Source organism: Rattus rattus, chromosome 5, assembly GCF_011064425.1.
Source record: "Rattus rattus isolate New Zealand chromosome 5, Rrattus_CSIRO_v1, whole genome shotgun sequence".
Taxonomy (NCBI): Eukaryota; Metazoa; Chordata; class Mammalia; order Rodentia; family Muridae; genus Rattus; species Rattus rattus.
The window spans coordinates 89524823-89532048 of NC_046158.1; positions in this window are offsets into that span (position 1 = coordinate 89524823).

The window sequence follows — 7226 nt, forward strand, 5'->3', positions numbered from 1 at the left end:
GGTACATCTACACAATGGAATATTACTCAGCTATCAAAAACAATGACTTTGTTAAATCCCTAGGGAAATGGTGGGAACTGGAAAATATCATCCTGAGTGAGTGTAGTGAGCCATATTGGATTTGGGCCTGGCCGCTTTGTAACTGTATGGCCACATTTAAAGTCATGGGATTGTTGGACAGAGGCCTCTCCCATGTATTTACGGCACAGGAAGAAAAGACCAAGTAGTGAACACCCAGTGTCTCCACTGCATAACCTCTGCCGAGCCTGGCAGATGCATATGGAACTGACACACCTGGACCACACCTGGGTGGTGGTCAATTTACTTTTGCCTTTTGTTTCCTCAGCCTTTATCCTTGAGATTTAGGCTGGTCTTCTCGGATTTCTCCCTAATTAATTCAGGTCTCCTAGTAGGTCTTTTGTTACCGAAGTCACAAGCCAAGTAGTCATGAGCCAGGGTTTCCCACTGTGCTTCCCAGATATTTTCTACCTGGAGAACTTGGGTATATAAGTGGTGAATAAAGCTACAGGAGACTCTCACTATTCCTCCTCACTCTCAGTCTTCCTTCCACTCTTCCGCTCTTCCTCTCTCTCTCTCTCTCTCTCTCTCTCTCTCTCTCTCTCTCTCCCTCTCTCTCCCTCTCTCTCCCTCTCTCCCTCTCTTCCTCTCTTCTCTCCTCTCCTCCTCTCTTCCTCTCTTCCTCTCCTGGCTTGACACGATATCCTGTGTGTGTGTGTGTGTGTGTGTGTGTGTGTGTGTGTGTGTGTGTGTGTGTGTGTGTGTGTGTGTGTTTCTTTCATCCCGTAGGCTTTCGCCCGATTCTCAGTACCGTGTCAGTGCTGGCGCCGACAAGTGAGGTAACCCAATCACAGAAAAGCACACATGGTATGCACTCATTGATAAGTGGCTATTAGCCCAAATGCTTGAATTACCCTAGATGCCTAGAACACTTGAGACTCAAGACGGATGATCAAAATGTGAATGCTTCACTCCTTCTTTAAAAGGGGAACAAGAATACCCTTGGCAGGGAATAGAGAGGCAAAGATTAATACAGAGACAGAAGGAACACCCATTCAGAGCCTGCCCCACATGTGGCCCATACATATACAGCCATCCAATTAGACAAGATGGATGAAGCAAAGAAGTGCAGGCAGACAGGAGCCGGATGTAGATCTCTCCTGAGAGACATAGCCAGAATACAGCAAATACAGAGGTGAATGCCAGCAGCAAACCACTGAACTGAGAATAGGTGGATTCTGGTTGAAGGAATCAGAGAAAGAACTGGAAAGCTTGAAGGGGCTCGAGACCCCATATGAACAACAATGCCAAGCAACCAGAGCTTCCAGGGACTAAGCCACTACCTAAAGACTATACTTGGACTGACCCTGGACTCTGAACTCATAGGTAGCATTGAATATCCTAGTAAGATCACCAGTTTAAGGGGAAGCCCTCCATCCTGCTAAGATTGAACCCCCAGTGAACGTGATTGTTGGGGGGAGGGCGGCAATGGGGGGAGTATGGGGAGGGGAATATCCACAAAGAAGGGGAGGGGAAGGGGTTAGGGGGATGTTGGCCCGTAAACAGGGAAAGGGAATAACACTCGAAATGTAAATAAGAAATACTCAAGTTAATAAAAAAAATTTAAAAAATGGAGTATAGACCTTAATAGGAAATTCACAATGCAGGAATCTCATATGGCTGATAAGCACCTAAATAGATGTTCAAAGTACTTAGTGAACAGAGAAATGTAAATCAAAATAAGCCTGGGATTCTACCTTACAGCAGTCAGAATGGTTAAGATCAAAATCCCAGGTGACAACACATGTTGGCCAAAATGTGGAGAAAGAGGAACATTCCTCCATTACTGGTAGGATTGCAAACTGCTACAACCACTCTAGAAATCAGTTTGGAGATTCCTCAGAAAATTGGAAATAGGTTTCCATAAAGATCCAGAAATACCACTTTTGGGAATATACCGAAAAGATGCCCCATCATGCCACAGGGGCATGTGTTCCACTATGTTCATAGCAGCCTTATTTGTGATAGCCAAACGTTGGATGTAACCCACATGCCTCATAACAGTAGAATTGGTACAGAAAATGTGGTTCATTTACATACTGGAATACTACTTAGCTATTAAGAATGGTGACATCCTGAGATTTGCAGGCAAATGAATAGAACTAGAAAATATCCTGAGTGAGGTAACTCAGACCCAAAAGGACATATATGGTATGTTCTTACTAATAAGTGGATATCAACCAAACAACAACAACAACAACAACAACAACAACAACAACAACAAGTACAGAACACCCAAGATATAGTCCACAAAATTCCAAAATGTCAACAGGCAGAAGGGCCCAAGTGAGGGTGCCTCAGTCTTGCTTGGGAGGCAGAAGAAAGCAACAACAAGTGGGGAGGAAGTAAAGGATGTAGAAGCAAAAGGGATGGGAGGGGCAAAGAAACCATGATCTGGTGTTGGATGAGAGAAAAAAACTGAAGCCACTAGGGTCAGCAGAAAAAATGGAAACAGGCAACCTTGACAGGAATGGAGTTTGGAAGACTTTCCAGAATGTGTCAGAGACCTGGAAAGTGAGAGATTCTCAGGAATCAAAGGGGTGAACCCTAGATGAAATGCCCTTCAGTGAGGAGAGGGAATGGAACATGTTTAGCCCACCTCCAGCAGAAAGACAGGACAAGTGAGTGATGTGGTTTGTCATCCCACAGTCATAATTCTGTCCAAAATGCTGGGGCAGAAGTGGAGAAGAACCTGAAGAAAAGAAGATCTAGCAATAGATCGAAGTAAGATGCAGTTCAAGGGGAGGCCCGAAGACTTGACACCATTACTGAGGCTATGGGGTGCTCACAAAAAGGGACCTATCATGACTGCCCTCCAAAAGTCCTGACAAGCAGCTGAAAGAGTTAGATGCAGATATGTCCACACAACCAATGAACAGAAACTGCTGACCCCTCTTGTTGAATTAGAGAAAAGAAGGAAGAAGCTGAGGAGGAGGGACTTCCCTGTAGGAGAACCAGTATTCTCAATTAACCTTGACCCTTGAGATCTCTCAGACACTGGTGCACCAACCAGGCAGCATACACCATCTAAGATGAGACCCCAATACACATATACTTTCAAGAGACTGGAGACCCCAGAATGTTTAGATGTCTGGTGAGGTCGGTGGAGTGGAGGGTTGGGGTGAGTAGGTATGGGATATGGAACATTCAGAGGGTGGACTTGGGATGGAATAAAATCTGGAGTATAAAAATAAATAACAGAAAGGAAGAGACACAGCCAGAAGAAGAGACAGAGACAGATACGGGGGTGGGTAAATTCATACTACAATACATAGAAGGAAGTTTTAGGACCATTTCCTGAAGTCAGTTCTCTCTTACCAACATTTGTGTATTTTAGCTTCCTTCCCATGTTTATTAAGTGTAATAATAATGAGAAATAAACATAGCAGCACCAGTTAGGACAGCATACAGAGTTTCTGAAATCCAAACATTCTTTATGTGGATATATCTTATCTTTGTATGAGATCTTCTGCTCTCTGATGTACTATTATTTGCAGTTGCATTAGGAGGATATAAACAAAAAGTTGGTGATACTTTTGACTAATAAAAAATTTGGCAATCATACTCTAATTAATATTAATGAATTTAAATTTTGAGATAATAGTACAAACATATCATTCCATCTTTTTTCCCCTTCAATCTACTTAGCATCATTCTTTGGTTGCCTGTAGTCTGTTGCTAGAGTAGAAGCCTCATTGTCTTTCTCCCATTAATATCAATTGTCTCTTGGTGGAATTCTGGTTAAACACATTTATATCAAATACTTTGAAATACATTTTTGTATGTTCATAACGGTGATATTAAATTTGTTATATTAAATTCATTGGGATTATGATACAAATATACCATTTCACCTTTCCCTTTCTTAAATCCAAACCTTCCACATTACCCATTGTTCACTTTCAGTGTTCTGTTTACTTAAGTTAGAAGGACTCCACTGGTTCTTGCATATGCAGAGAAGGAAATGTAGATGGGAAGGGAGATTAAAGAATATGGAAGCAGTTTTTTTTTTATGAAAGTGAAAGTGCTCTAAAAAATAGGATAGAGTATGTGAGTACAAGAGATCATGAACAAAAAATGCACAATGCTGGGTGATGTGATTGTGACTCTTTACAGTTTAGCTATATAGCATATGCCTCTCCCATTTTAACTGTTTTGTATTTTATTTGGGTGTGCTCTCCCTGTTTAATAAAGACCAGGTAAGGCATAACGTCCAGTCTTACTTTACTAATTGGTCTACTTAATTTTATTCTTCATGTCACAGGCAATGGTGGAATGCTGATTATTTATTGCATTTCCTGGTTTTCTCCATCTCTTTGTATAGTCCTTCTCTGAGATGGAATCACCCACAGTGGCCTGGGATTTCTCATATTAAACACTAATAAAGAAAATATACCAGTCTTGCCCACAAGTCAATTTAATGAAGATATCTGCTCAAATAAGGTTCATTCTCATCAGATGGCCTTACTTTGTCTCAAATTTACAAGGCAAAACCAGTCCAAAGATTAAACCCATGACATTGCAAAAGAACTTAGCCAACATTTAAGCTAAAAATCCTAGGCCAAGTGTGGGGAGAGACATGAAAGAGGTCCAGAGGGACAGAAGAATGAATGGAAATCTGCAGTTGCTGAGAGTGGGCAGGGAGTGGGTAACAAGAATCTCTAGGAATTGCAAGAAAGCTGAGACTGCGGAAGGAACCCAGGAGACAATGAAGATGTCACTAACTTAGAAACATAAAAGGGGGAAAATGAAAATGCAGTCTCCCCCCTCCATTGGATGGTTTTATCTCCTTTGTCAATTATCAAGTGACCATAGGTGTTTAAATTCATTTCTGTGTCTTCTATTCTATTCCCTTGATCTACCTGACCATCTCTGTGCCAATACCATGTTTGTTTGTTTTTTTTTTTGTGGGGGGGTGTTTTTTGTTTGTTCCTTTGTTTTATCACAAATGCTTTGTCAGGGATGGTGATTCCCCCAAAGTTGATTGTTGAGCGTAGTTTTTGGTATCTTTGGTTTTTTGTTATTCCAAATGTATTTGCAAATTTCTCTTTCATTCTATTTTGACTGACTGAAATCATTATTCTCTCTAACAGCCCCCAAGGAAACATCTCTTTCACTCGGCATTCTCTCTTGATGGTTTATTTTTGGTTGTCATGGCTTTTTCTCATCCTTCCAAATGACCACTAAGGAATGGAGTTTTATCAGACTTCAGAGATGAGATAGAGGAAAAAAATGAGTTTGAATAGCTTTTGTGAAAAAGATTCCAACCACATGGTATTCGTATTTTATGACTTTATGAAATTCAAAGCCAAATGGATGGAACTTGAAAACATCATCCTGAGTGAGGTAACCCAATCACAGAAAAACACACATGGTATGCACTCACTGATAATTGGATATTAGCCCAAATGCTCGAATTACCCTAGATGCACAGAACACATGAAACTCAAGAAGGATGACCAAAATGCGAATGCTTCAACCTTCTTTAAAAGGGGAATAAGAATAAACATGGGAGAGGATAGGGAGGCAAAGTTTAGAACAGAGGCAGAAGGAACACTCATTCAGAGCCTTCCCTACATGTGGCTCATACATATACAGCCACCAAACTAGAAAAGATGGATGAACCAAAGAAGTGCAGGCCGACAGGAACCGGACATAGATCTCTCCTGAGAGACACACCCAGAATACAGCAAATACATAGGCGAATGCCATCATTAAACCACTGAACTGAGAACGGGACACCGGATAAAGGAATCTTAGAAAGGACTGAAAGAGCTTGAAGGGTCTTGAGGCCCCATATGAACAACAATGCCAACCAACCAGAGCTTCCAGGGACTAAGCCACTACCCAAAGACCATACGTGGACTGACCCTGGGCTCCAACCTCATAGGTAGCAATGAATAGCCTAGTAAGAGCACCAGTGGAAGGGGAAGCCCTTGGTCCTGCCAAGACTGAACCCCTAGTGAATGTGATTGTTGGGGGGAGGGTGGTAATGGGTGGAGGATGGGGAGGGGAACACCCATAGAGAAGTAGAGGTTGGAGGGGTTAGGGGGATGTTGGTCCAGAAACCGGGAAAGGGAATAACAATCGAAATGTAAATAAGAAATACCCATGTTAATAAAGATGAAAAAAAATTCTAGAAAAATATGGATGAAGCAAAGGTCATAATTCCTTATGATAACATTGGTTCTCTAGAAGTTCCAATATGTAATATTAGCAAAGGTTATTGATATCAACATTCTGGGTCATGAACATTGAGCACCATGTTACGACAATGCTATTTCATGTTAGACCTATTACATTTCACAGGAGCCTCATTTTTATATATCATTATAGAGAAAGTTTTAAGTTTAGCAAATTTAATTGAAAAGTTATTCCTTACAAATACATAGAAGATATTTATCTTCCTAACTTGTGGCATTGTTCTTCAAGTGTTTATATTTTGATATTGATTGTAAATTATTGAACAACTGTCAACTGAAAGAGTCTTTGGATCTATTACCTAGTCATATTTTTGAGGTCGCCATGAGTGAAGAGAGCACTACTATATAAAATGTTGTGTATGTTGTAGCTCATAGTTTTCATGAGATGAGAATTCAAGAACTACAACTGCAACCATATGATACTGGAAAAGAAATAGTGTTCTTTGCCTGGCAGGTAATACACTTTCTACTAAATTGAATGTTCAGCACTCTGATGTATGACATTTTAGGGGTATTTAGTTTGATACTGTAATATTTAGAATAAAATTAATGAATTAATAAAAGAGATTATGGTTGCTTGCAATGCCACCAGACTTCATTAATTTTCACTTCCAACATTCCTGTCTTTTGTAGGCTTATTCTCTGCAGCATTCCTTCTCCCAGTATCCAGAGCCTGCTGCCCTAATTGCTGGTTTGGACTGGGTACATTCTAGCCTTATGCCATGAACTTCAGAATCATGCATGCCAAATGGAAAGAGCTTCTATCCTAATTCTAAACTTATACCGCTTGGGGAAGAACATTGTGGCTCAACTCAGCTTGGCTGAGAAACCAATGCTCCCCAGCACTTACTATTAAAGGAAAGGCATATGTTTTCCATTCAGGAATCTCCAATTAATTTTTAAGAGTGAGTTCTTGCCAATATTAGAGACAACATTATTGATTTT